The 26,934-nt window shown below is 47.9% G+C and overlaps 1 protein-coding gene across 2 annotated transcripts in view; it reads left to right on the top strand.

The window, feature by feature from the left end:
- The first annotated feature begins 3,727 nt into the window (after nucleotides 1-3,727).
- Nucleotides 3,728-26,934, top strand: part of LOC102953305 (LIM domain containing preferred translocation partner in lipoma) — a 673,846-nt gene continuing 650,639 nt past the window's right edge. Inside the window, exon 1 of one of the 2 annotated variants that reach the window (XM_042998791.1) lies at nucleotides 3,728-3,870. The gene's annotated coding sequence lies outside the window, so the exon portion shown is untranslated. Of the gene's footprint in view, nucleotides 3,871-4,042; nucleotides 4,064-26,934 lie in introns of those variants that run through there. The other variant, XM_042998792.1, reaches the window with a different exon arrangement.

Below are 26,934 nucleotides of genomic sequence, written 5' to 3'. Positions count from 1 at the left end.
ATTGGATGCTTAACCGCCTGAGCCACCCGGGTGCCCCTGTCTGATTTTATTTAAACACTTAGACCTTATACCTCCTGCATCATCTTCTGCCTTTGACTAGGAGGAGGAAGGAGGAGGAGGGGGGAAAGGGGGGGAGGAGAGGAGAAGGAGGGGAAGGGTGAGGAGGAGGAAGAAGGGGAGGAGGGGGAAAAACAGTTGGATGTTTACAATGGTCAAGGCAAGGCACTGTGTAAAGGATTCAGACAAATTAGACTCAGTCCGGTAGCGGAGAAAGACAAGATGACCAGTGACATAATCTGAGCCATATGGACTGAGCAGAGGGACAGGAACATTCTTTAGGGGCAATGCATCCACTGGAGGTGGCAGTAGGGGCAGAAAGGCCTCTCAGGTGATATTTGGGGGGAGTCTGAAGAGGTTACGCAAGGGTTGTCAGGTGGATGGAGAAGGAAGGGCACTCCTGTGAGAAAGAAGAACCCATGAAGAGGCAGATAAGCACAGACAGGTAAGAAGTGTTTGGAAAAGCACTACGCCTCACTTGTTTGCAGGGTGGTGGCACGGGCAGGACTGGCAGAAAGGAGGCTGAAAGGCTGTGCAAAGCACAGCAAGGAGTTTGGCCTGATGAGTTTAAACTGGGAAGAGGCAACATCAGGTTAGTGTTTACCTTCCATCTTCCAAGCCCCTCTTGTTCTTAGCATTTCTCCAGTAGCCTCTTCGTAGCTCTTTCTCTGGGTCAACTGTGGGAGATTATGAGTTCTGCACATTGGAGTGTTCCAGCTGAGACCAGATGGTCACGTAGCAGCGGGTGAGCCAAGTGCCGGACTGCCTGGGCTCAGTGGGGAATCTCAGCTTGCTCATGTACTAGCTCTGTGTTAAGAGGTTAAGAGCACGCTACTTAACCTCCCTGGGCTTTACTTTCCTCGTGGGCAAAAGGGCAAAATAGAGAAAGGAATAATGCCAACCTTAGAAAGGTTTGGCGCGGTTAAATAAAATGCCTATGAAAAATCCTTAGAATGCTGCCCAGCATATCCTAACCACGAAACCTGGACTGCCATGTGCTACCCATGGGCCGTTGGGTAAGGAGCTGTAGTGGATGCAAGGGAACAGTGGGACCACAGCCCGCCCTTCCTCAAAGTTTTGTGTGCCATCACTGGAACAGTAAGAATCCTTTTGTAGGGTGTGCAATCCTCAGATCACATGACCTCTGCCCCACCTCAAATCCTGTGTGCTTCTTTTAGTCTCTGGATTGGTAGTCCTGTGTTTCTCTGGCATTGAGTCTGCAAATTTACACAATGTTTCCTTCTTTCTTAAGCCCCTGAACACATCAGGTTTTAACTGGGATGGTGAAAGAAGGGAGAATACAAAAGAAACCAGATCAGCAAATGAGAAGGAGGCTTTGACTTGGATTTGCATCTGATGACAACACCAAGGAGCCCTTGGCCAAGCATCCAATTTACCACTTTGCCTCTCACACTCCTGGTGAGTGCCTCGTGAGTCCAAATTTATCTTTCCTGATTACCTTTATATAACTCTTGGGCTAACACCATGCCCACCTGAGCAATTCAACACACCCATACAACAGTCAACATAATTAGTAGCATTTCTAGATCCAACACAACAGTCTTATAATGTGTATGATGGAGGAAGTGAATGACTCTAATTATACCTTATTAAATCTCATTAATCCTCATTAGAACCCTATTACTCTTTATAAGTGTGTTACTGGGGAAAAGAAAAAAGAAATGCTGGTCAAGTCCCGTTATATTGGATGGGGATCGGATGGACCCATTCTTACTTTGTGTGATCCCAAGGTTTGTTCCTATTAAACGATAGTGCTCAGAATATGGGTTTGCTGAAATGTTGAAGATAGAGTACGTGAACTGTGTTGTAATAAGATCTGATCTCTTGAAAGCCCCGGGACAAAATCTTTTTTAAGAGCTCATGTTTCCTATTTCAAATTATTCGGTGAAAAAGAAAGAAAAGTACTTCATTATTGCACGGCATAGGTCCTCTTGACCTTATCTCTGCTACCATTTTCAGTTTTTGCACGTGTAGATAAGAATTGAGAGGAAGAGACCTTAAGTAATCCGGGCCCAGGAATATCTGAATCCAAAGACTTTGCACAAAGAAGGTACTCAGTAAACAGCACATGCAATAATGTGTGTTTCTACACTCGCTTCTTTAATTCTTGATCAAAAAAATTCCTCCAAATCCAAGAAGAACCAAGTTTCAAGAATAAATACTGTCAACATTTATGAATGGGAATTTGGTCCTGCTGAGGGTCCAGGGCCTCCTTACTGAGTGGGTGGGGGACCCCTCAGGATTAGTCACAGGACCTGGATGGGGGGAGGTGAGTTTGTGTGCTTGCTCAGTCATTCATTTTGTGTTGGGGGAATCACTACCTGTTTTTATCCTCGGATGTAAAAGAGGGACCACAATTTGTCCTACCTAACACAAAGACCTAATACACCTTTGAGAAAGCACTTGTATGATGTACTGAGGGGAGGGATTATTATTTCAGATATGAGGAGGCCAGAAATACAAGGAAACAAGGTCCACAGCCTCGGAGTGCCTTCCAGGCAATAGCTGCTGAACATCACAACCTTTTTGATAAAGTAAATGGTGGTTTTCATGGTTGCTCGTATTTACAAATGTCAGAGGGAAAAAAGTCCGACTCAAACCTTCCAAGAACAGGCTTGCCTCTATTCAAACCAGTTCACCCAGTTCACATTTTTTTTTTTTTTTTTTTTTTTTTTTTTTTTTTTTTTTTGAAGCTGTAAGCACATAGCAAGCTTTCTGGGCTTCCGGACAAGACTGGGAAGTAATTGTTAAAACTGCAGGGGTTCGATTCAGCAGGGGACACAGGAAGCTGCCCTGAAGCAACTGATTGTCATCGATACTCAGGGCTCACTGTCAATGAGAACCTTCCAGGAACTGACTCTGGGGCCCTGAGAAGTTGGAAAGCTCTTCCCAGGGGGGGTCAGTGTTGCCTACGTACGAACACGTAGCCTGCTTCACTGCTCAGTGGGACAAAGGGAGTCAGGGCCCTATCTGGCGTCCGGAATCTGGCTGGGAGGCTAAGCATCCGGGGCCAATGCCTGGATCTGTGTCCTGTATGACCCTGGGCAAGTCATTTCTCCTCCCAGGGCTTCAGTTTTCTCCTGAGTGAAGTGAGCGGGCTGGGAAGTTGGTCTTTGCCAGCTCTACCATCCAGTAGGCTCTGAGTGTTGCTGGGAATCCAGGGCGAGGCTCAGGAAGAAGATCCGAGAAGGGGATTCCTTGGCAGGGTCGCTTCTGCTCAGGCTCAGCGCCTTGTATTGGCGCTTCCATTGTAGACACGGGTCCCCCCGTGTCTTCAGCAGCCCCTCCACTCAGCCGCTTCCTCCTTCTACGTCTGCTTCCTCTTCCTCCAGTGTAGGCAAAGCCTCCACACCTCCCTCTTTTCCTTCCTCCTTTGCAAGCTCCCCGCATCCCCGCGTCTCCTCCTCTTCCTCCCAGGAAGTAACATGCCCTCCGTGCGCCCACCTTCTGGCCTAGCCGCGGCCCCAGCGGGCGCCCCCTCCCCCGCCTGGCGAGCGCTGCGCGGCGGCCCGCGGGCACACGCTTTCCCATACCTTACATGGACAAATGCGTGCAGGCAAAGTCAGGAATTCAGGCCCCTGACGTCAGCCTCCAGCTCTCAGGGCACCGCACGGGAGCCCAAGGGGAGGGGGTGGGGACGGTGGGGAGGAAGGAGGGGGAAAGGCACCAACCAGCAGCAGCTCCAGCCCTGCCGAAGTTTCACTTTTTGTCTGTGGGTCCGCTCCCGGCCCCCGCGCGAGCTTTCCCGGCATAAGTAGCATTAGCAAGGAGGGGAGAGCCGGGCGCTGCAAGGTAAGGGCTGGCTGCACCGCCCGGGCGCTGGGCGCGGTGAGCGGTGCGCGGTGCGGGGCGCGGGGCCGGGCCTGTCCGGGGCCGGGGACAATGGGAGGGGGAGTGCCCGGGCACCTCCTCCTTCGCCTTTGCCTCCGCCTCCAGCCGCTGCCGCCGCTGCCGCCGCCGCTGCCCCGGCCGCCTCCTCCCCGAGGTATTGTTGCAAATCCTCCTTCCTTCCCCCCACCCTCCGCTCGCGGGCGCCTCGGGAACCCCCGGCCCTCCCCGGGCGCGAGCGCCTCCCGGGAGGCAGGCGCGCGGGGCGCAGGGCGCGGAGCGCGCGCCCAGCCCGGGCCGCAGGGCCCGCGGTGCGGAAGTGCCCGCCGCGGCGCAATCACGGGGTGCACGCATGGGGGAGGGGGACCCCGAGTTTTCGGGAAGCGTCGACCTGGGACTGGGCGGGGTTGGAGCCCTTCCCTGAGCGCCCCCTGCCCGGGCTTTTCTGGGCGTCTAGGGGGCGGGGCCACACCCAGTCGCTTGGAGCTTTCGCGGAATCTCAGTTGTCACGGTGGAAAGGGCCTAGGAACCCAGTCATTCTAGTCCCCCCATTTTACAGTCGGCGCATTTGAGGCCCGGAGACAAGGAGGGCCTCCCTGGAGTCACTCACTAGAGGCCGAGCCATAATCGACATAGATGGTTCCCTACTCCTGGTTCCTTTTCTGCAAGCATTTCTCTAGCACTCACTGTGTGCCAAGCGCTGTGTTGGCTGGGTGTGTGGGGTCGGAGAGGCTGATGGGGCCCAGGCCCTGCCCTCAGGGAGCGCTCATTCACCCGAGGTGCCCAACCAGACCCAGGATAAAGTGCGGAGTGCCTGGAGAAAGGCATGAATAAAGTTTGATTTCTCTCTTTGGAGGGGCCGCGCTCGGTCAAGGCTTTGAAGGATAGGGTGTTTTCTGAAGCCAGCCAGAGACAGGAAGGCCATTTGCGCGGGATGGGCGGGTGGGGAGGGATGAAGACCCAAGAAGACTAAATAAATTGTGGAGAGAGGAGATGAAGCTGTAAATGTGGCTGTGTTGGGGGCGCGGGGTGCATGGAGCGGGGGTGGGGGGGTGGGGGTGGGGGATGGGGGGGGGACATGAGAAGAGATAAGCACTGGAATTGTGCTTGAGTAGTCTACAGAGCAACGCCTTTGGGACTTGTGCTCCAGGAACTGAAAGGTCTCTCTGACTTCCCTTCTCTTCCCTTCCCAGGGTTCCGCTGCCTTCCTGCCTCCAACACAAAATGCAAAAATTTAGGGTTCTCTCTGAGCTACTTTCCTAGTACCAGACTCACTTAACTTTGTTTCCAGTACCCTTTTCTAAATTGTTTGCCTCCCGAAGAAACTCATTCTCACTAAGGTGTTAGTGACTTAATTAACGGCTTACCATTCCCAGCAAATTGCATTTTAGGGAAGACTTTAAGTAGAAGGGGGAAAGTAGCTGAATGCCCCCACCTCCACCCCCATTCCTCACCCTCCCACTCTCTTACAGGCAGGAAAACCAACAGAGGCCCAGAGGAGGCGGGTGCTAGTTCTGGAGCCTACACTGAATAATGGTGGATGTTGGGGGGCCAGAACCCCAAACGGGGTTTTCTTCACTCCCAACCAGCCTTCCTTCTTCCAGGTGCCTGCCAGCACCAGGAGTCAATTACAGGGAAGAGCCTGATCTTGCATTGAATCTTTGGGAGGCAGTCCCCCAGCCACAACACGGGGCTTTTAGAGTCTGGAATGTAGACTCTAGGTGAGAGATAAGTAGTTGGGGTTAGCTGTCTGAGTGGTTGAGGGCCTGGGCCCTTTGGGTCAGGCATTCTCCCAGGCAGTAGGTGGGCCTAGAGTTGGCTTTGGGAATAGGCCTAGGGAGCTGAGTTGCTGAGCTGGTTACTATGCTGGGAATGAGGAGGACCCTTTTTAGGGTGACCTATTCTTATGGAGAAGTCACGGTTCTAGGATAGTAGACAGTTCCAGGTAGTGGTTGGTGGAGAGGAGACTTCATTATGAAGCGAGTTGGGATCTGACTTGAAGTCCTCTTTTGAGGGTTTTGATCAGGCTGGGACATGATTGAGAAGGGAAGGAACTGGCATGGGGCAGCGTCTTGCCCCCCCAGTTCCAGCCAGGGAGGCACTAATTTGGTCTAAGAGTGTTCTCAGTGGGTGTTCGTTCATTTACTGCGAGTATCTATTACGGGCCATTGGCAAATACGAGAAATTTGTAGCAGGTTTCTGTGTTTTACTGAGACAAATAAATTTTATTTCATCAACTCTAAAACACACTTTACATTTTAATGTCACTGAAATCGGGTTCTCTTTTAATCACAGATGTGTCATAGCTGAGCAGTTTTTCATTCTAAGTTGACAATGGTACATCTTACAGTTGATGGTTTAGATTTGATACAATTTGTTCATTACACCCTTTATGAATGTACAGGGCTCTGCACTTTATTAAACAGTTTCCCATTAGACATTCCATTTGGATATCAAAAAAATCTTTGGAGAATTGGGCCTGGTGACATCTTTCATCTGCATGTGAACCTTTGCCCAAGGTCACATGGCTAATTAGAGACATGCTCAAAATTACAGCCCTGAACTTTGACTCTTGGTGTGTTAATATGTGACTTTACTTCGCTGTGACCCTGGTGCCGATTAATTGGGAAGGGAGGAGAGTCAGACTGGATTTGATTTCAGAACTGTGGCTCAGGATGCTGCCATGATGATGGGTCTTTGGCCGAGACGGAAGATGCCTGGTGACAGGGTAAAAGCAAGGGATGGAGCACACAGCTATTTTTACACAGAAGGGAGAAGCGCAGTGCGTGAAGCACAGAATTTCTGGAGCCAGCCTCCACAGTGAACCAGGAACGGGTTGGCGCTGGGAGTACAAAGATGAGGGCACACAGTGCCTGCCGTTGAGGAGCGTGTGTGTGTGTGTGTGTGTGTGTGTGTGTGTGTGTGTGTGTAGGGAGGGTTGCTGTTACAGGGGGTATGTTCTGGCTACTCTGCACTGAGGAGGGTTGACTTCAGGGAAGCAACCACAGAAGGAGTAGTGTCTGAGGAGAATCTTTAGGGCTAAGCAGGAGTTGTGCCCTGGGGAAGAAGCTCTGGGCAGAGACAGGGCTGTGAGGCCTTTTGCAGTCCTAGGGAAGGTTTATGCCTCAGGCTGTGTTTTGAATGACCAGCGGGAAGGGGGCTGTGGGAAATGGAGATGTGAATTCGAATTTAATTTGCTACGTAGATTTAAATTTATCTTGCAGGCTAAAGGGACATTACTTGCTTCTCTGGAAATTGACTTGAGAACGAGCCTGGGCAGGGGTTCCGGAACCCTCCTTGTCGCTGGGATTAGGTATCTGGGAGGTAATGCAGGAAGCACGGTGACACATTGAGTAACTGAGAGTGAACCTGAGACTTTGACCCTGGTCAGTAATAGGGAGTCTTAGCTCAGGGTGCGCCTCGGTGGGTGGGTGGGCGTGCACTGGTGGGGACTTTTCCTGGAATGTGGCGTTGGAAGGCTGCGCCTTGCTGGAAGAAACCCAGGTGAAGAAGGAGGGGTGAGGCTGTGCTGCAGGTGGGAAGCAGCTCTCTGGGTGGAAATCCGTGGGCTCGAAGGTGTGTGTGCAGCAGAGGTGAGGCGAGGAAGGAGGGAACGGACGTGTGTTGTGGGAGTCTGGTCCACTCTCCCTGGATGCGAGGTGGGAATGGGCCGGTGCATTCCCGTGCGGGTCACAGAAATGAGAAAGAACACTGATGTGGCGTTCGCCCCTCCTCACTCTCTGGGAATAGGGTGGGTGGCAGGAGAGTTAATGGGATCCGTGCTTGTCAGCAGGGAAAGCGCAGGATTGAGGCTAGAAAACGTGGGTCTGCTTAGCATTCATAATAATAATAGTAATAATAATATAATAATAATTTTGACGGTTTTCTGAGTGCTTCTCATCTGCTTACGTAATTCTCCTATTGGTTGGTGAAGGGAAGCTTTATGATTATCCATCTCATTGTGCAGATGAGAAAATGAGTTTTTGGCCAAGTAAGGTCACGCAACTGCTAGTCCATGGCTAAGTGTCCAACCTTCGCCTGAGCTGTAGCTTCTTTACGCTTCTCTCCAGTGTCCACAGAATGAAAATCAATGGTGTTTTCCAGTGTTTTTCCTTGGCATTGAATTCAGTGCACATTCACGGGGCCCGGTGGGATCACAGTTGAAGGGCTATGTGGGTGACCAGGCTTCTCAATGCCACATTGGTGCTGCCGGGCCCCTTCTCTCATAAGATACTACCGTTCCCTCTACCTTTGGGTGTCTTCTCTCCCCAAACCTACCTGGCCAGAGACAGTAGAGCCTCTCCAGCAAACCATCCCCCATCATTGTTCCCTCCTCAGCCCTCTGTCGCGATAAGGATTTGCTGTATTCCTGGAGAGAGGCGGTTGGGGAGATGGCAAAGTTGGGAAGCAAGGGAGGGTTTTGATTCCTGTTAGTGCCCTGGATCTGTGGCTCCTTCAACAAGGCTGGGTGTCCTCTGGAGTTGAGTGGAATAGCTCCTGTTGGATCCTGCCCTTCCTTGGGTCATGCAGACCCCTTCCTGAAAGATGGCTTTCTGGCTCAGGACTCTGAGAGATCAACTTCAGTTCTTCCTGTGGCCCACCTGCCTCGGGGTTGTCGTTTGCATTTCGATGGCTCACAGATAAAGGTGTTTTCAGGTAGAAAAGACAGAACCTAGAAATGGCACTCAACAAAGTCAGCAAGACCTTGGCTGGGCTGCCTGGGCGGCTCAGGCGGTTGGGTGTCCGACTTCAGCTCAGGTCATGATCTCACGGTTTGTGAGTTGAAGCCCTGCATCGGGCTCTGTGCCGACAGCTTCATATTCTGTGTCTCCCTCTCTTTCTGCCCCTCCCTTGCTCACACTCTGTCTCTCTCTCAAAAATAAATAAACATTAAAAAAAATAAAAAAAAAGACTTTGGCCGTCTTATCTCCAAATCCCTCTGGTCTCTGGTGCTTTGAAGATGTTCAGTCCTGTTTGTTAAATGAATGAACGACATTTACTGACATGATATAGGCACTGGTCACCACCTGGCTTTATATGCTTGCTAGTCTTTGTTTCCCCTCCACTGTAAAAGAAACTTCACGAGGATCGCAAGGATGCCTGCTTTGTTAATGGCCATATTCCCAGGCCCAGAAGAGTGCCTGGCACATGGCAGATGCTTTGGAAATACTGGTTAGATGAAGAAAGGGACTGACTTGGTTCGCTGCAACCACACGAGAGCAGTGATGGGGGAGAGGGACTCTTACTGACCCAGAAGCTTGGGTCCGTGGAGTCCCAGGATCGGATTGAGAACCAGCTATGCTACGGCTGCCACAGTCCCACTGCCAGGGTGAAGACCAGGGTCTGGGAATGGAGAGGGGAGTCTCTCAATGCGCCATCCTGAGGGTGAGTGCAATTGTAGCTGTTCTCTTGCTTTCCCTCCCACAACCAGGTCGTTGCATTGTTCTGGAACATTCTTCTGTTTTCTCAGTCTGTGCCTTTGCCTGACCGTGGTCTCTGCCTGTTGTAAACCCATGACCCTTTAAGTTCAAGGCCAAACCCCACCTTGTGCCATGATGCCATTCCCTGACTCTTTGTCCCCTTCTCCCCCACCTATATGTGTGATCACATTCACCCCAATCTTTGTATTCAGTGCAGCTCAGGTGAGTGATTAACATATGCCCCACGGAAATGCTGGATACTGGCTGACAAAGACCACCGAGGCTGTGTCCCTACGGATCTTTATTCCAGTATAGGAGAGAGACTAAAATAGAGCATGGTGAGGCCCTACTAGAAGGATGAACAAAGGGCTGATGGGAGCACTAGGAAGGGAGTGACCCACCACCTGGAAGAATAGGCACATGCTCAGAGAAGAAGACATCGGGTTGGGTTTTGAAGAGTGAGTAGGAGTTCCTATGGTGGACAGGGATGGAAGAGTTTTCCACACAGAGAGACCTCGATGTGCAGTCCTGAGGCTTTAAAAGTGTTTGGTAAATGGAAAGGTGTGTTTGGAGATCGCCGTGAATGATGGGGCTGGCCCTGGAGGGTTAGATGGGAAAGGGCTGGCAGGAGGAACAAGGATGACGGCAGTTGTGGGGAGCGGGAGGGCTTTTGTTACGTCTTGAGCAAAGAAGGCTGTTGGTGGATCTGTATTTCAGAGAGCTCTAGTGGCAGAGTGGCCCAGAGGCAGGGAGCCCCTTTAGGAGGCTGCTGATGTGTCCCAGGGTGGGTGATAGCGGGCCTGTACCAGCCCAGCAGAGAAGAGGGGGAAGAACGGATTCCAGGAGCTGTTTGCTGTCAGAATCATAACAGGTAGCTTAGTGCCTCCTCTTGTCCTAATTATTTGCCAGCTTATCAGCCTTGGCTGGAAAAAAAAAAAACTTTCATGTGAGCCAGGCTTGGAGGCAGTAGAAGCTGCGAGCTGGCAACCAGTTCCTGCCTTAGAAGTGTGGGCTGGGCCTCGGTGGCCAGAGCAACCCGATCCCTCGTTGTCCAGGTGAGGAAACCGAGGCCCTGGGAAAGGGACACAGGGCTCGGTCACATCCTTGTCAGGTGAGCCTGAGTCGGACATCGGCCCATACTCCCAGGCCAGACCTCTTTCAAAGGTGGTTTTGATTCTTTTTCTGCGGAGCCTGGCCTGACACATGCCTTCTCTGCTCCCCACTGTCCCCGCCCACCCCCCATAACTCTGCTTTAGAAAATTCTAGAGGGGGTGCAGCTTGGAGATCACTGTTACTGGGCTTGAACCTTATGCTTTACACTGTGAAACTGATCACGATAGCTGTTTGAGTGTGTGTGTGTTGGGGATTGATTTCTTTTACTGCCATGTATGCCCTTCCCTTTTTTGCAAGAACCAAGGTTCTGACTCCATGGTAACTTCAAGTTTCCTTGCTTGTGACAACCCTCAGCCCCAACCCTACCCGTCCCCTTTCATTTTTACATATTTTTGCTTGCATAAAGGTTTTCACGCTGCCGGTATGAGATCCATTACAGGGTAGATCCTCCTACCCATCGCAGCCCATCTCAGAGAACCCATGGTCTTCCTAGCACTTTTTATGTGGAGGATGCATTTTACTATCATTTTTATTATTTAGCTCCCAATTGCAATCTAAGAGATGGGTCAGCGGAATTAGTCTTGTCTTGCAGAGTGTGGGCAAGAATTCAGGCATGGAGAGCCTTCCCATGGGGTGCTCGGCTTTACATGGCAGAATAAGAATCCCACCTCCCAAGCTCCTGTCCTGCTCCTTAACTGTTGGGAAGCGTGAGAAATTGACAGGAACGTCCTTAGCAGGCCTTATGCACAGGCAGGAAACTATCAGTATTACTTCACCGTGTGGTAATTAATTAGCATTTGCTGCCTGTGTCTGACTTTGGAAGCCAACTGACAATCAGGTTGGAGACCCCAAACTCTGAGGGTCTGGGCTTTGCCATGCTATCATTTTCACAGTACCATCACCAAAGGATTTTGGTGTATGGAAAGCATACACCTCTGTTTGAGCTACCCACTAGCGCTGTGATCTTTTTTTTTTTTTTTACAGTTTTATTTATTTATTTATTTATTTATTTATTTATTTATTTATTTGAGACACAGAGGGAGAGAGTGGGGCAGGGACAGAGAGAGAGGGAGAAGGAATCCCAAGTAGGCTCCGTGCCATGAGTGCAGAGCTTGATGAGGGACTCCAGCTCATGAACCAGGAGATTGTGCCCTGAGTCCAAACCAAGAGTTGGGTGCTCAACCCGCTGAGCCACCCAGGCGCCCCTAGCCCTGTGATCTTAAGTAAGTTCTGGAACATCTCTGAGCCTCAGTTACCTTCAAACAGAGATCTTACATCACAGTGCATTTGTGAGAACCGGAGGAGCTCCCTTCCCAGTGCTTACTGTATTGCAGTGTGGCCATGTAGCGTGCCCGTGTGGCAATTTCTGGTGCCCAGCATGGTGTGTAGCAGACGGTGGTGGTACTTTACCCTACTGGCGATGGAGATCATGGGATTTAGACCCAGACAGTGCCAAGTTCCAATCCTAGCTGTACCGCTTAATGGAGACTGCCCCCTGGGGTGGTCACAGGCGTGAGTTGGCAGGTCCCTCATTTTTTGACTTCTTAGTGACGAGGGCGTCGCTGTTGAGAACAGCGCGCCCTGCAGAGTGAACCGTGTGCCACGGGCATCCATGACACTTCCGTGCTGTCAGAATGGCTTTTGACCAATGAATGGCCGTGCGGTGTCCCTTCTTCCATTGCAACCATCCCGCTCTTCACGGGATTTGTGCCTTTCAGCCCTGTGGGGTTTGCTTCTATTGCAGTAATTGCTTGGGTCACGGCCTCACATCAAAGCCCCCTGTGGTTACAATGGAAAACTGGTGTGGAGGGGCGGGGCCACTCCTCCCTCTGGAGCTTGTGTGGGAACCTTTCATGGGGCAGGTCAGCAAGAGGATCAGGACAGGGTGGGGTTATTTCACTGACCTTCAAGAATTGTGTCTTGGCCTTGCTCCACCGCCCAGCATGGGCCCTTTTCCTGCCATCGCCACTGTGAGCATTCCTCAGTCGCTCAGGCCATTGTCCAGCAGATCAGCTGCCCCGTTGAAAGACTCGGGGAGGTGGAGGTGACCCCCTTAGGAGAAGATGGCTGTGGACATATGGTGAATGTTTTGGCATCTTTAGAAGACCACTTTGTGGATATGAAGGGATCCCCGTCCTTAACACTAACCTCAGTTTTCTGGTGGAGAAATGTAGCCGTAGCAACAGTATTTAGCTAACAGGCAGAGGGACCGTCCTCCTTGGGCTGTCCTGGCTTCTGTCTGGGTCCCAGCATAGAATTGACAGTGACCCCTTTTCACTCCCAAAGGTGTTCTGATTGGGAGGATAGGTTGTCTGGTTGCCGCACCTGTAGATGAGTGTGGAGGGAGCTAGGGCAAGGAGTGAGCGTGAGACTAGGTCTATCGTGTTGCCTTAGCAAACACCCACCGTTTTTGCTAGAGGAGACGCTATGTGCTTGAGCAATGTTGGTTCCATGAACTACTTCTGTAAGGTGAAGTTTGGGGATGCCTGAAGGTGACGTCACGATTGCAGGCACACAGGGTTTATCAGGGTTGATACAAACACGTTAATGCTTGTCAGAGGGTAGGAAGGGGCCGCCTCAAGAGCCATTACCGTAGAGGACTGACGTGTGCGCGCACTGGCACGTGTGGGACTTTGGTGGAAGGGCTGGGTCTTAGGTTAGACGTTGAAGGACGTGAAAGCTTCGTCCAAGATGCAACAGGGCAGCTAAAATGGCTCTGGCTAGTAAATCTGAAGCAACAAGATGGATCCTCTGTCCCCGTGTATACTCTAGCTGGGTTTTTGAATCATTTATTTTCCATTCATTGGCCCATCTTGATAATGATCTCTGACTATAACCGTGGAAGCCCCAGTGCGGTACTAAATTCTGTGCCAAGAAGTCACTAGAGTAACCCTTGCATATTCTTCCGAATGAATTTCCACAGAAGATGGTTCTTGTGAAGTTCCTGGGAAGAAAATCAAAACTTAGTTGGCGCCTGGAGCTTCTGCCTTGTTTGGTAGGAGAACAAGTCATTTGCAAGAGCTGCAGCAGGGAGTTGCCACCAACAGGGCAGGGTGTGTGTGCCCTGACTCGTGGGAAAGTCAAACTGAAGTGACCTGGAGGGTGAGTGGCACCTTTTCTTAGAATGAGGTGAAAGGCAGGTCAGCTTTTCAGATGTCTGGTCATTTCCAATCTGGAAACTTCTTGGCCACAGACTAGCAGCTTCACTTGGAGACTATTAGGGTTCCACTGTTGATAGTGGAACAGGACCCTAAAGATACATTTATTTGCCCGTCGATCTGATGCACTGGTGTCCTTGCTCACTCATCGTGCCAGATGTACCTGTGAATGAATGAGTGACATTCTCGTCTGGGTTTTGGGGATGCAAACTGTGTACAAGAAAGTACCTGGTGGCTCTGATTGGGTGGTGACTAACTCGAGGGACCTGGGGGAAACTTCATAGATGAAGAGACCATCATTTAAATAGGCTTTGAAGGATGAGTGGGAATTTGGTAGGCAGGAGGAACACAGGGTAGTTAAGCGAGGGAAATAACACGGCAGAGACACAGACGTGAGAAAGTGTACCACACCTTGGAGAAGTGGAGTCATGGGGGATAGACTGCATAGTACAGAGGCCATGGAAATGAGGGTGAAAAGCTAGGGTGGGGCTGAGATTGAGAAAGGGCTTGATTGCTGAGGAGTTGAGTCTGCACTATGGAAGGAGCATCAAGTAGGGTGAACTGTGCTTCAGGAAAAAAGTGGTATGCTGGATGGGGAGGGAGCGTACTCGAGATGGCAACATGTGCTGCAATAGCCCAGGCAGAAGACAAAGGGAAGCTGAATTAGGGTTGATGCCATGGACGTGGTGGATGTTTCACAGGTAAAATAGAGGTCACCCCATCTTCCTTGTTTCAATAAAAGGAAACTCAGACCCTGAGCAGATGATACATGCAAAGTCCCCAGCCCTGGTTGCAGCATAACCTCCAGGTGATCCCATCCAATGCCCAGTGTCTGTAGAAGGGTGACGGAGTGCAGGGCTGTTGAGATAGCTCTTTGTCAAGGGGAAGATCTCTGTCCCTTTTTATCTTTTAAGAATTCCATGGAATCTCTTGATTCTGAATGGAATTGGTTCTTCCTAGGGTTATTAAATCTCTAATCACTGGAGATGTTCAAGCAGTGGCTGATGGGAATGTTGGTGAAAACGCAGGTATCGATGGAAGACTTGATATAGAAATGTCTTTGAGGCCTGCCCAATCTGACTTTTTCCCTTCCTTCGAAAAGATATTTGTAACAATCTTACCTGGAGGTCCTCTGTCCATTTGGCTTCTCAGGATCCTCTTAGCTAAACTGGATAAATGGCAGAAGAAGTTAAAAATGGATGATCGAGCACTAAGAATGGTGGGCTATTTTTCACACAGAGTGTCGAGGGAGTGGCCATTTTGGTGCCAATAAATTAACACACACTCAAGTGAGCTCTTTGTGGCCTAGACTGGCCTGCATGATCCTGATCAAAATGGAATATGGTTGTGCCTTTCTACTAGTCGTCATTTTTATAGTGCTTTGCAGTTAATCATGTGTTTTCCTATGAATTACAGATAAATCCCCTCAACAGTGCTGTGAGTAGTTATTACTGTCCAGGTTTTACTGATCAGGAACGTGAGGTGAGAGATTACATGACCTTCCTAGGGCTCACGCTAGTCGGATGGTGAGCCAGGACTTCGACTTGAGTTTTCTGTTAGCACAATTTTGGATTCCTCCTGCTCCCAGCCTGTGCCGATCCCTGGGACAAGCTGTGGCTTTGTTTATATTCGTATCCATTGTGGATCCTGATGTGTGGCAAGAATTTAATAAGTGTTTGTCAAATGACCATATGAACAAATTAATTCAATAAACAAATAAATGAGAACTTGAGTTGTAAGAATATGTTTACTAGTGAAAAAACCAAATGCATCTCATGTAAACCATTAATCTGTTATCAAAAGACAAAAAAAAACTCTTTTAGAATGTATTTACTCAACTACATTCAACACACACACACACACACACACACACACACACACACACACCAAAAAACCTCCCACCAAAACTTTTTGTACCTCAAAACCACTCTCTTATTTCTTATGAGACCATAACCCTCATCTTAACCCCGCTCCCAAAGTGCGTGTCTACTTTTTTCTATGTGTACAAAATTTCCACTTAATATTATTACGGAAGTCTTACTTTTTTTTTGGCCTGGAATTTATATATATCTTTTACATAACTAAAACTTTGTTAAAATCAATAAATCCTGCTTTAAACATTACCTATGTGGACAGTAGGATAGTTTTCAATTTGAAAAAAAGTTAAATGCAATTCAATATGTTAACAAATGCAGTGTAAACATTAGTGGGCAAATACCTCTTACTTCCTTCTTTAAATTTTTTTTAAAGTTTATTTTTGAGAGAGAGAGAGAGAGAGAGACAGTGTGAGTGGCGGAGGGGCAGAGAGGGAGGGAGACATGGAATCCGAAGCAGGCTCCAGGCTCCGAGCTGTCAGCACAGAGCCGGATGTGGGGTTTGAACCCACAAACTGAGAGGTTATGACCTGAGCAGAAGTTGGATGCTTAACCGCCTGAGCCACACAGGCACCCTGCTTTTACTTCTTTCTACCGTATTATTTAATAAAGACAACTATTTTCTGTGGCACTTCCACTTACTCCTTACAGTGGTTGCTATTCTGTCCCTTGCATTATGTGTTTATGTGAATTTATTTCTTATCTCCTCCTGGATGCAGTAGAAAAGGCAAGGATGATTGGAGACAGGTTCAAATCACGGTGGTGCCATCCGTTAGCGATTGTGACCTTGTATTGGTTCGTTAGCCTCTTCTTTGAAAGGGGATAATAGTGCCTTCCACGTAATGTGGCTGAGAAAGGAATTCTGTGGTCAGTGGATTAAAGCACCAACGCCTGCCATGTGCTGCTGGAGAATGTTCTCTCTGTCCTCTTTCTCCCTGACAACCCACCAGATGATAAGACAACCATGATCTTTTCCCTGCATTTCCCTGTAGAGCACGACCCATAGCAGGTAGACCCTAAGCAAATGTTTATGGGCTGGCTGAACAAGTTTAGGTTCTTTCGAAGGAGAATTACCGACACAAAATACTGAATATCTCTAATACTTTTCATACCAGTTGCCATTCAGCCTCCAGCAGAGTCATTAGCAGTGTGTGAGTCTGCTTGTTTTTCTAGATATTCACTTGGATTTAATTTTATAACATGTATTTGTCTTTGCTAAATTAATATGTAAGAAATGGTGTTTCATTATTGTGTTAGTTTGCATTCCTTTAATTACTGAAGAGATTTCTCGCGTGGTAGTTTAGAGTATGTGTTTTCCCCTTGTGTGCATTGTCAAATAGCAATATTTAAGTGGGTTGGAAAAGCTTGGTATGAAGGGCTAAAAATGTTTAATTTTTTTTTTTTTAATTACATAAGCTCCATGCTCAACGTGGGCTTGAACTCACGATCCTGAAGTCAAGAGTTGCATGTTCACTGCCTGAGCCAGCCAGGCACCCCACCCCAATGTTTAATGTTTTGAGTTGCCTACTCTTTATGTATTCCTTCCTTCCTTCCTTCCTTCCTTCCTTCCTTCCTTCCTTCCTTCCTTCCTTCCTTCCTTCCTTCCTTCCTTCCTTCCTTCCCTCCTTCAGTGCTTATTTAGCACCTACCCCATGCCAGGCTCTGTTCAGGGACTACACATACTACCAAAAAATGAGTAAATGAGTGAAGTCAGTAGTCTCCAACGCAACCTCCTCGTTTAACATGAGTGGTTGCCAAGGCCTCAGGAGAGTGAGGTTAATTGCCCAGCGCCGCTGGTGCGTTTAGTAGTGGACCCAACCATTTATTTTAACTATGATTTCTCATGCTTTATATCAGTAGCCCTTTAAGCTGTGGAAACAACCTGGAAATTTCAGAATTGTGACAACTAAGCAATCTCCAAACTCTACGCTGAGAATGCAGAGATCTGATTTTTGGTTTAGCAAATATAATCACTTGACTCTTCAATTTATATACGGAAACTCGGTCCTAGACTTCTCTGCCTCTTACATTTATGTTAATTCTTCTAAATTCTTGGCTTTTTTTTTTTTTTTGAGTCTGTTTGTTTATTTTGAGAGGGGGAGAGAGAGAGAGAGGTGGAGAGAGGATGCCAAGCAGACTCTGCACTGTCAGCGCAGAGCCCAAGTGGGGCTGGATCTCACGAACCATGAGCTCATGACCTGAGCTCAAATCAAGAGCCCGATGCTCAACCACCGGAGCCACCTAGGCGTCCCACATTAACGTTCATTCTTAAATGGATAAACTTAATCATTAAAAAAAAAATTTTAACATGTGTTCATTTTTGAGAGACAAAGTGTGAGTGGGGGAGGGACAGAGAGATGGAGAGAGAGAGATAGGGGGACACAGACTCCGAAGCAAGCTCCGGGCTCTGAGCTGTCAGCACAGAGTCCGATGCGGGGCTCAAACCCACAAACCATGAGAGATCATGACCTGAGCTGAGGTCAGATGCTTAGCTGATTGAGCCACCCAGGCACCCTGAATTAACTAAATTTTTAAAGCAGGACTAGAAAACAAAACAACCCCAATCCATGTAGTTTGGACCAGATGTAAACCTTTTTGGACATGTTTTTGGTAAATGGAAACAACAGATGACATTTCTCTATCAAATAAAATAGTCAATTTAGATTTAATAAGGCAGTTATCTTCAGGTAATAAAAATTCAACTAACTTGCCATAACTATCTTGTTTAAAGTCAATTAAGAGCCTCATAGTCTTTACTTGCTGGGTAAAATTTAATAGAACTTCAGTTAAGCATTTATTGCTTATTTGATTCAAAATGAAGTTAATCACCACAGTTGGTAGCAACCACTGAGTATTTAATTAACATTCAGCAAACTATCTTATTAAGTCTAAATTAGATACAGACAGGTCTTGTTTATCCCCATCAGTCTGCAAACATCATTTCCCCACCTCCCACCCTAAAGGGCCTTTGGTTTTCCCTTGGCTTTCCTTTTCTGATTTGTCATCTTCCTTTTTCTTCTGGTAGATACCCGACTTGGGCAAAGGAGGAGGGAAAGAAGTAGGAATCCATCGTGTCAGGAGAACTCTGGCTTAGGGCACAGCTGAGCGGCTTCTGTTCCATTCTGTTCTGTTCCATTCTTCAAGAATCACTGAGCACCTTCTTTGTGCAAGACCTTCTTTTAAAGCACCTTCGCGTAAGACATTCTTTTACACACTTTGGACGATCTAGAGGAAGTTATGTGGACATAGTTGGCTCTATTTACTCCTCTTAGAAACGAGATGGTTGGGTTTAACGGATTCATCGAACACATATTTATTGGCCTACAGTTCGTAAAGCACTTTGCTGTGTGTCATGATGATTTGCAAAAGGTCCTTGCTGTGAAAGAAGACACACGGTCTCTTAGGACAGGTGCGGTGGAATAAATATCGGGCAAGATGATGGTGCCCCTCAGATTGCTGCGATTCTGCGAGGTTCTGTTTCCCAAAGCGTTAAGACTGGGCTATGAGAAAAAGGTTCCATAGCCAAGTAAGTCTGGTAAAGTCCAAGGTAAACAAAATTAAATGGATATCTTTACCATGGGACTCTCTGAACCTTTAGTAACCTAATGCACACTGTGACCTCCCAAGAGGTTTGTTTCTCAAAGTTATTTGATCAGAGAGTCCCTGTATCACCACCCTCCTCCTTTTTTTTTTTTTTTTTTGTTGAATTTTTAAAAATTGTCCCCGTAGGGCATTTCTTAGGCTTAGTGTTCCAGTGTGCTTTGGGGAATGCTGCTGTGAGCCATGGGATCCCGTCCATAACATCTGAGCCTCGAGGGGTACTCAGGCACGCACCCTAGTCACTGACACAGGGTTGGAAGATCTGTGCATGAAAGGTGTCTGACACGGGGTGATTTCAGACATAGGGATTTGTGGCTGGGGTTGAGGGTGTGAAATCAGAGCAGAAGGGCTGGGCTTGTGAAGGAGGGGCGGTTGTGTAAGCAGAGGGGCCTGGAGGATGGTCAGTAGTCATCGGGAACAGGACAACTGTGAAATTCGGACATGACTGGTTTGGTTGAGACACCCTAACCCACGGACACAGCTTAGAGCAATTTTCGTTCTAGCCTCTATCTGGAGAGGTAAGAGGCAGCGGCGTTTTTGGTGCAGAACTCTGCTTGAGGCCTTGTTCCAACTGAGTGTCTGCCCATCTGCAGAAGCCATCACTTCTGTAAAGCATTCTGACTCTGTCTGGGGCAGAGCCCCTGTCTGAATCACAGTCTGTCTTAGGAGCGAGTCAGGGCTCTTTCATGGGTGGCTTCATTCTAGCAGGTCTGATTTCCAATTGCCCCGTCAGATCCCCCTTCCTCCGCCTTCCCTTTCTCTCCAGCTTCCCTCGTTCTGATGAATCACCTGTCTTCATTTTTCATTCTTACCCTTTTGTGTCATCATTTTCATCAAAGGCAGCCTGCTTTTTTATATTCTTCCTGAAAAGTCATCTGTTTCATTTAAAATGATGCTACCAGTTTTCTCGTCTCCGGTAGCAACCAGCAGATGGGACGCGTCAGATAAAGTGGAGGACGATCTACCAGACTGGTCCGCCGCATCATGGAGGTTTGGCCTCAGGCTGTGCTCTTTCACTACCCACCTTGTTATCCGTCTCTATATGGAGAGGAGCACAGGGCAAGGAATGGGGAGATCCGGGTTGTGTTTCTGATTCCACTTTGAGTACAAGTTTCCCCTGTCTGAGCCTCAGTTTATCCGTCAATGAAATGTTAGACTTCGGGCCCTTTCAACAGAAAAATGTTGAGTGTTAACAGTGGTTGAGTCAACGCAAGGTGAAGTCAACCTGGATTATTTGATCAGACATATCTTTGTGCCTGGCAACACAAGGAAGTGTGTAATGAGCATAGCTTCATGGCCATACATAGTAGACATTCACTGAGCATTGCTTCTTCTATACCCTGTCTTCTTCTAGACTCATTTTCTTTATATTGTCTGTTGCTTTTTTACTCATTTCTCTTTTCTCTTCTGCCACTCAGCCTTATCTCTTCTTTGCCTACACTCCCTCTGCTGTGTTTTCCTCCCATTCCCTAGTTGTATGGCTCCCTCTCTCCCCATCTCTTCAGTATTCCTTTTTCCCTTCCGGCTCTGTCCATGGAGGTGTCCACTCCAGAACTTTCTAAAGACAGATGGTGACATTGGCAGGACAGATTGGGGAATGGTGGTCCTGGCCAGCTGCAAATCTTTCCAGGAGATTGTTTGGTCTTTAGAATCATTTCTTTGTTTAATACATATTATACTTCAATGAATGAGGTTAAGTCTTGCCCTCAAGGAGCCCACTGTGGAGGTGAGAAGCTGTCTGACTTTTCTTTGACACTTGTGGGAAACCAAAGCCAGTGAGGTACATTATAAATCGGGAAGGAGGTTTTTGTTTGTTTGTTTGTTTGTTTGTTTGTTTTGGGTGTGTGTGTGGGGGGGGGTTGTTGTTGTTGTTTTTGTTGTTTCTAGAATGGGGTAATGCACTCCTGGGTTTTCAGCATGGATTCTTGAGAACCTAGGAAAACTAGTTACCTGGAAAGCTTAAGCTTATTCTGACTATCTTAAAAAAGGCAGCTTGCATGTTTGGTTTAGCCATCTACCTGGACAGACACTCCAGGGATGAAAAGGTTGCCTGGCAAGTGGTTGCAGATCATTTAGAATGATGTGTCAAGAGAGCACAGGACATAGCACAAACTCAGAGCAGTCATTCACATGTAGAGAGGCCATTGGTAATGGCAGGGAGGTTTGGTCCCACTACAGGAAAGACTTTGAAAAGGTAGGAATTTACCTTGAGAGTTCTTTCGCTTCCTCTTTGTATTAAACATGACACTCACCTTTTAGTCTTTGTGATTAGTCTTTGGATTTTCCCAGTTATGTATGCCTACTTGAAAAATCCAGAAGCATTTGGAAAGCTTTGATCTGGGTAGTGTTTGAGAGCATGGGCTCTGGAGCTAGACCGTATCCTGGCTCTACTTTTAGAGCCAGGCTCTGTCATTTATACCCTGACTTGTTACTTAATCTCTTTAGCCCTCTGTTGCCACATCCATAAAATGGGAATGACAGAATTATCTACCTCCTTGTGAGGATTGAATGAGTTGGTATATATCAAGCCCTTAAAATAGAGCTTGACACATACTAAGCACCCATTAAATATTATCTACTGTTTTTATGTGTTATTTTTTATAGTCAGAAGGTTGTGATTTGGAAAATATATTAGAGATGAGTGGATTTTTGGGTCACCTTTTATTTTAAGATTTTATTTTTAAGTAATCTCTACACCCAATGTGGGGCTTGAACTTACAACCCTGACATCAAGAGTTAAATGCTCTTCCAGCTGAGCCAGCCAGGTGCCCCCGGGTCATTGTTTTAAATACACTTGTAATTTTGGAATAGTTTCTTAAGTATATGGAAAAGTTGTGAAGGTTGTACAGAGAATTTTCATATACCCCTTGCCCAGTTTCTCTCATTTTTGGCATATCGTATCACCATGGGACATTTGTTAAAGCTAAGAAACTGATGTTGGTACGTTGCCAATTAACACAACTCCAGACTCTGGTTGTATGTTACCAGTTTTCCCATTAACGTCCTCTATCTTCTTCAGGATGCAGTTCAGGATAGCACATTGCATTTGGTTGTCATATCTCCCTAGCCTAGAGTGGCTTTAAAGCTTATATCTTTTTTTTTTAAGTTTATTTATTTATTCTGCATGAGAGAGAGAGAGAGAGAGAGAGAAAGAGAGAGAGAGCAAGCAAGCAGGGGAGGGGCAGAAAGAGAGGGGGAGAGACAATCCCAAGTAGGCTCTGTGCTGTTAGCACAGAGACTGATGGAGGGCTCGATCCCATGAACTGTGAGATCACGACCTGAGTGGGCAAAGCGGGAAACCTAGAGAAGGTCAAAAGAGGATCATGGAAATGCCCTGATCCTGTCCTTATCGTTCAATGGAGGAATGAGCAACAGTCAAGGACTTCTTATCTGTAAAGTGGGTGCAGTGGTCAGTGATAACCTCATGGATACTTAATGCTCACAAAGTACCACAGTTTTTACCTGGTGAAAACTAAGCGAGCCAAGGTGCTTACTTATAGTAACCTGAAACACAGTAGGTTCTCAATAAATGCTTGAGAAAAGAAGCCTTGAAAATGAGGAAACTTTCTCCTTAGAACGAACTTCAAGAAGATGGGGACGAATCGTGGCAAAACAAAGAACAGTCATTCATAAGGAAATCCGTGATACTCAGGAATGGAACCAGTGTTTGAGTTTCTGATAAGCAGGATATACTGTCTGTTTTTATTCTTGGAGGCTTTTATCATACAATACTACATTATGTTGCAGTCTGACTTTCACACAAATTGGATCCCAAAACTTACAGGAATTAAAAATACAAACTCGTGGGCAGTATGTGTTTTATAAATTACAGAAAACAGTAGTGTAAAGACATGCATAGTGAGTACAGTTAAGTCTGCAGCAGGCACCGATACCCAGGAGGAAGACGTGGCTGAGGCTGCCGAGAAGGCACGGGAGCCGGGAAGCCGGATGAGGAGAGCAGGTGCACGGTGCGGTGTTCAGCGCCAGGAGAGATGGAGGGAGGCCATCTTCTGCGGGGAGGCTGGATGAGGAAGCTGGGGCAGCGGAGGCAGTTTAAGAATCCTGGAGAGGTAAACCCTCTGTATATCCCTAAGACATTTCTTTTCTTTTCTTTTCTTTTTTTTTTAATTTTAAGGACCTTATTTTTGAAGATTGGTTTTGGGTTCACAGCAAAATTGAGAGGGAGGTACAGAGATTCCTCATATCCCTCCTTCCCCATACACACGCATAGCCCCCCCAACCCCCGTTATCAGCAGCCCCCACCAGCGTGGTCCCGGTGTGGCAGTTGAGGAACCTGCATTGACACATGGTTATCACCCAAGGTCCGTACTTTACATTACGGTTCACTCTTGATGTAGTACATTCTGCGGGTTTTGGACGGATGTATGATGACATGTGTCCACCCTTGTATCATACAGAGTATTTTGCTGCCCTAAACATCCTCTGTCATCTGCCTGTTCTTCCCTACCACCCACCCCAGCACCTGGAAACGGCTGATCTTTGTACCATCTCCATGTATCCATGTATGTTGAATGGGGCCAACTGACTTTAGGAACCTAACCTCCTTTGCTTTTTCTCATTCTGGCCTTTGTCACAGCGTTTCCTCAGCCTAGATTGCTGTTCCTTGCCCTCGTCACCTGTTGGAACTGATCTTCAAGGTCTGGCACCTCCGCCATGAAGCAGACCTTGCTTTCCACCCTTTGCCCGTAAGCAGGAAACAATCACTTCCTCTCAACAATTCATTCCTGTCTGGAATCTGGCAGACATATAGCAAACACTTGTTGAATGGACGGACGGATGCACAGACGGACGGATGGGCGGGTTTGCCATCACTCACAGTATGCTCAAATGTAGTTCCTTTAGAATAGGATTATAACTTGCTCATCTCTACACCCTCTAGGATCAGCACTGAGAAGGTGCCCCTCCGTCCATCCATCCATCCATCCATCCATCCCACAGTAGACTTTCAGGCTCTATTTCAGGGTTGTAGCAATGAACGGTTCATTTGTTGATAGTCTGCACAGAGAAAATGGTGTTCTTTGGGGTATGTTTTCATTCTTATGAGGTCTGTCTGTAATTTTTCTTTTTCTTTTGACGTGTACGGACTGAGGAAGAAATGGCTTGTTTGATCTGCACGTGTCATCGGTGTTCAAAGCAAATGCTCTCTCATTCCTTCAGCTGGCTTTGTACGAAAGAGAGCTCACTGGGTTTAGAAAGGCACTGTCTCTCAGAGTACGTGGCAGGTTCTTACTGACTTGCCTTAGGGATAAATGCCCTTTCCAGTGTTTTGAAAGTTGGTGCCAGGATGCCACAGTGCTCATGGTTGGGCTTCCTTGCTAATGTTTTTTACTTTTATTTTTTAATACAGTGACAGAATGCATACCGCTGAGGTGGTAAATGGGAAAAAGAAGTGCAGTGGAATAAACTGTCTGTTTCTTGGGGCCTTTCGTATTAATCACAGGAGGAAGCATCAGTCATGGCCAGATGAGAGAGCCAGCTGACTTAAGCTCACGCCAGATCGACATCAGAGTGGCAAAATCGAGAGGAATTTGACGATGCTGAATTGGGGAAGTCTAAGGTGCTCAGAGCAGCAGTGCTGGACAGATCAGAGAGACCATGTAGTGAGGCAGTTCAGAGTCACCCTGGAGGGTGTGCTGCCTGCCCTGAACACCCCCCTTCTCCCACTTCTGAGGCAGTCAATCATGAACTTGCATTTCTGACAACCTCAGAGGTTGTGCCAAGGCTGATGGAAACCGCTGACCTAGTCCAGCTACTGGTTTGTTTGTTTTTTTGTTTTATTTTTAGAGATGGGGAATCGAGACCTGGAGATGAGTGGAAAAGACTTGTCCAGAGTCACACAGCTTATAGGAGCAAAGCTAGAATCAAAACCCGGAATCCTGACTTGCAGAATGTTCCATACTGTCACCAGAGCCAGTCCAGGAACCATGTTATTTTTAGTTCTGCTGCAGAGTGACCACTAAGTTTCACTAGCTGTGCCCGATCTGGTCACAGACTTATTTTTCAGGGCCTTCCACTTAGCTCTCTCCAGCTACATTTCCTTGTTCAGTTAAGCCACAGCTTGGCCGCTGCTGTGGGCTAGGAATTGCATTGAAGCTAGAAGTGGTTTAGCACTGTGGCAGTCGGAAAGTATGGCTGTCAGCTGGTCAAACCTTGACTCGATTTATGTTTTCATTTTCTGATTTGAAAGGGAGGACAGTACCACCTCCTTGGGCTGCAGGTCAGGTGGTGAGCACGTACCTGGCTCTCCGCGTACATTCTGGCGCTCGTCACAGTTATTATTACTGAGGAGAGTAACTGTGGGCCCCTCCCTCAGGGTAGGTGGCTTCCGGAACTTTGTAGAGGGAAGCTGGGATTTACTGGAACAGACACATGGCTTAAAGTTTGGAGGAGTGGGTTTCAAGACCCAGCTTTGTCACTTAGCTGCATAGTCTCGGGCAAGTCACCGGATGTCTCTGAGCTGTGATTTGAAGCAGGTAGACTTAGTTTATGTAATAAGGCAGCATAAGGAGCAAGAGGAAGGACGGAAATTGGGAAGAGGTGGAAATCTGGGCATTAGATACAGGTTTTGGGTTGATGGGAAATGAATTTGACGGGGGTGGGGGCCGTAGAAGGCGTTGGGTGGCCTTTAGGAGGAGGGGGCCGTAGAAGGCGCCGGGTGGCCTAAGGCTTGGTGTTGGAGGGAGCAGAAGGTCTGGGGGTGGTCCTGTGAGGGTTGACCCAGCCAGCCTGCCCAGAGAGGGGCTTGCCCCCAGTCCAGGAGAAATGTCATCACTCCCATGTCAGGATACTGGGAGGGATGGCTTGTTGAAGTGATGTGGGTACTGGTGCTGGAGCATGACTGGGGAGTCTGGCCAGGGTCATGGTATTTGCTTTGGACTGGGGGCCTTGAGGCACACTCACAGTAAGGGCCAGCTTAGTGGTGAGACTCAGGATTGACCCTGACACCTTGGCTGCTGGGTTTAGTGAGCAGCAAAGAGGTTAGATCAGAAAGGTACTGAATATGACTGCTGTATCTTTCATGATGGGTTCAGTCTGGGAGAGGCCTGGCTAAAAGTTGGGGTGGTCCTGGGGAAGACAGAGATAAGGTCACCCACCAGCTTCAGTTTTCTCACCTGTAAAATAGGAGTGCTGATGGGGATTATGCTGATGTTATCTGTTCTGGCTGGATTAAGGATTAAATACAGTTGACCCTTGATCCACAGAGGTCTGAACTGCATGGCTCCACTTACGTGTGGATTTTTTTTCAATAAACAACAGTATAATCCTGTAAATGTGTCCTCCTTGTGAGTTAATTAATAAGGTTTTCTTTTCTCTAGCTTACTTTGTTGCAAGAAATCAGGGTATGAAACATGTAACGTACCAAATGTGTACTAACTGGCTGTTTATGTTATCAGTAAAGCTTCTGGTCAACAGTAGGCTACTAGTAGCTAAATTTGGGGAGGAGTCAAAAGTCCAAAGTCACAGATTTTGGACTGTGCAGGCAGTTGGTGCCCCTAAGCCCCACATCGTTCAAGGGTCAACTGTACTTGTCTGTGGGAAGGCACTTCTTTGTTGCGGGACGCCAGAGCAGCACCTGGCGTCCCTGTTCCAGGGCAGACCAGAGAGCAGGAGAAGGAGGAGAGATGCAGAGGCACAGCTGCGGGAAGACTGTGGGAGCTCATCCTAGGGAGGACAGTGATAGCTCCTGCCGGCGGAAGGTCAGGGATGCTGGGAGGATGTAGGCTTTAAGAGCCCACGGAAATGTTGCTCAGCCGGGCTCCTTGGCGCATACTCTCCTTTCACAGTGAAGTTTTCAGCACAGCTGGGCTTGGGGGCTCGGATGGGGTGGGGGATGCTGTAGCG

Source organism: Panthera tigris, chromosome C2 (genome assembly GCF_018350195.1).
Source record: "Panthera tigris isolate Pti1 chromosome C2, P.tigris_Pti1_mat1.1, whole genome shotgun sequence".
In the NCBI taxonomy this organism is placed as follows: Eukaryota; Metazoa; Chordata; class Mammalia; order Carnivora; family Felidae; genus Panthera; species Panthera tigris.
The sequence above is the reverse complement of the archived record's forward strand: the minus strand, read 5'-3'. Positions and strand labels throughout refer to the sequence as shown.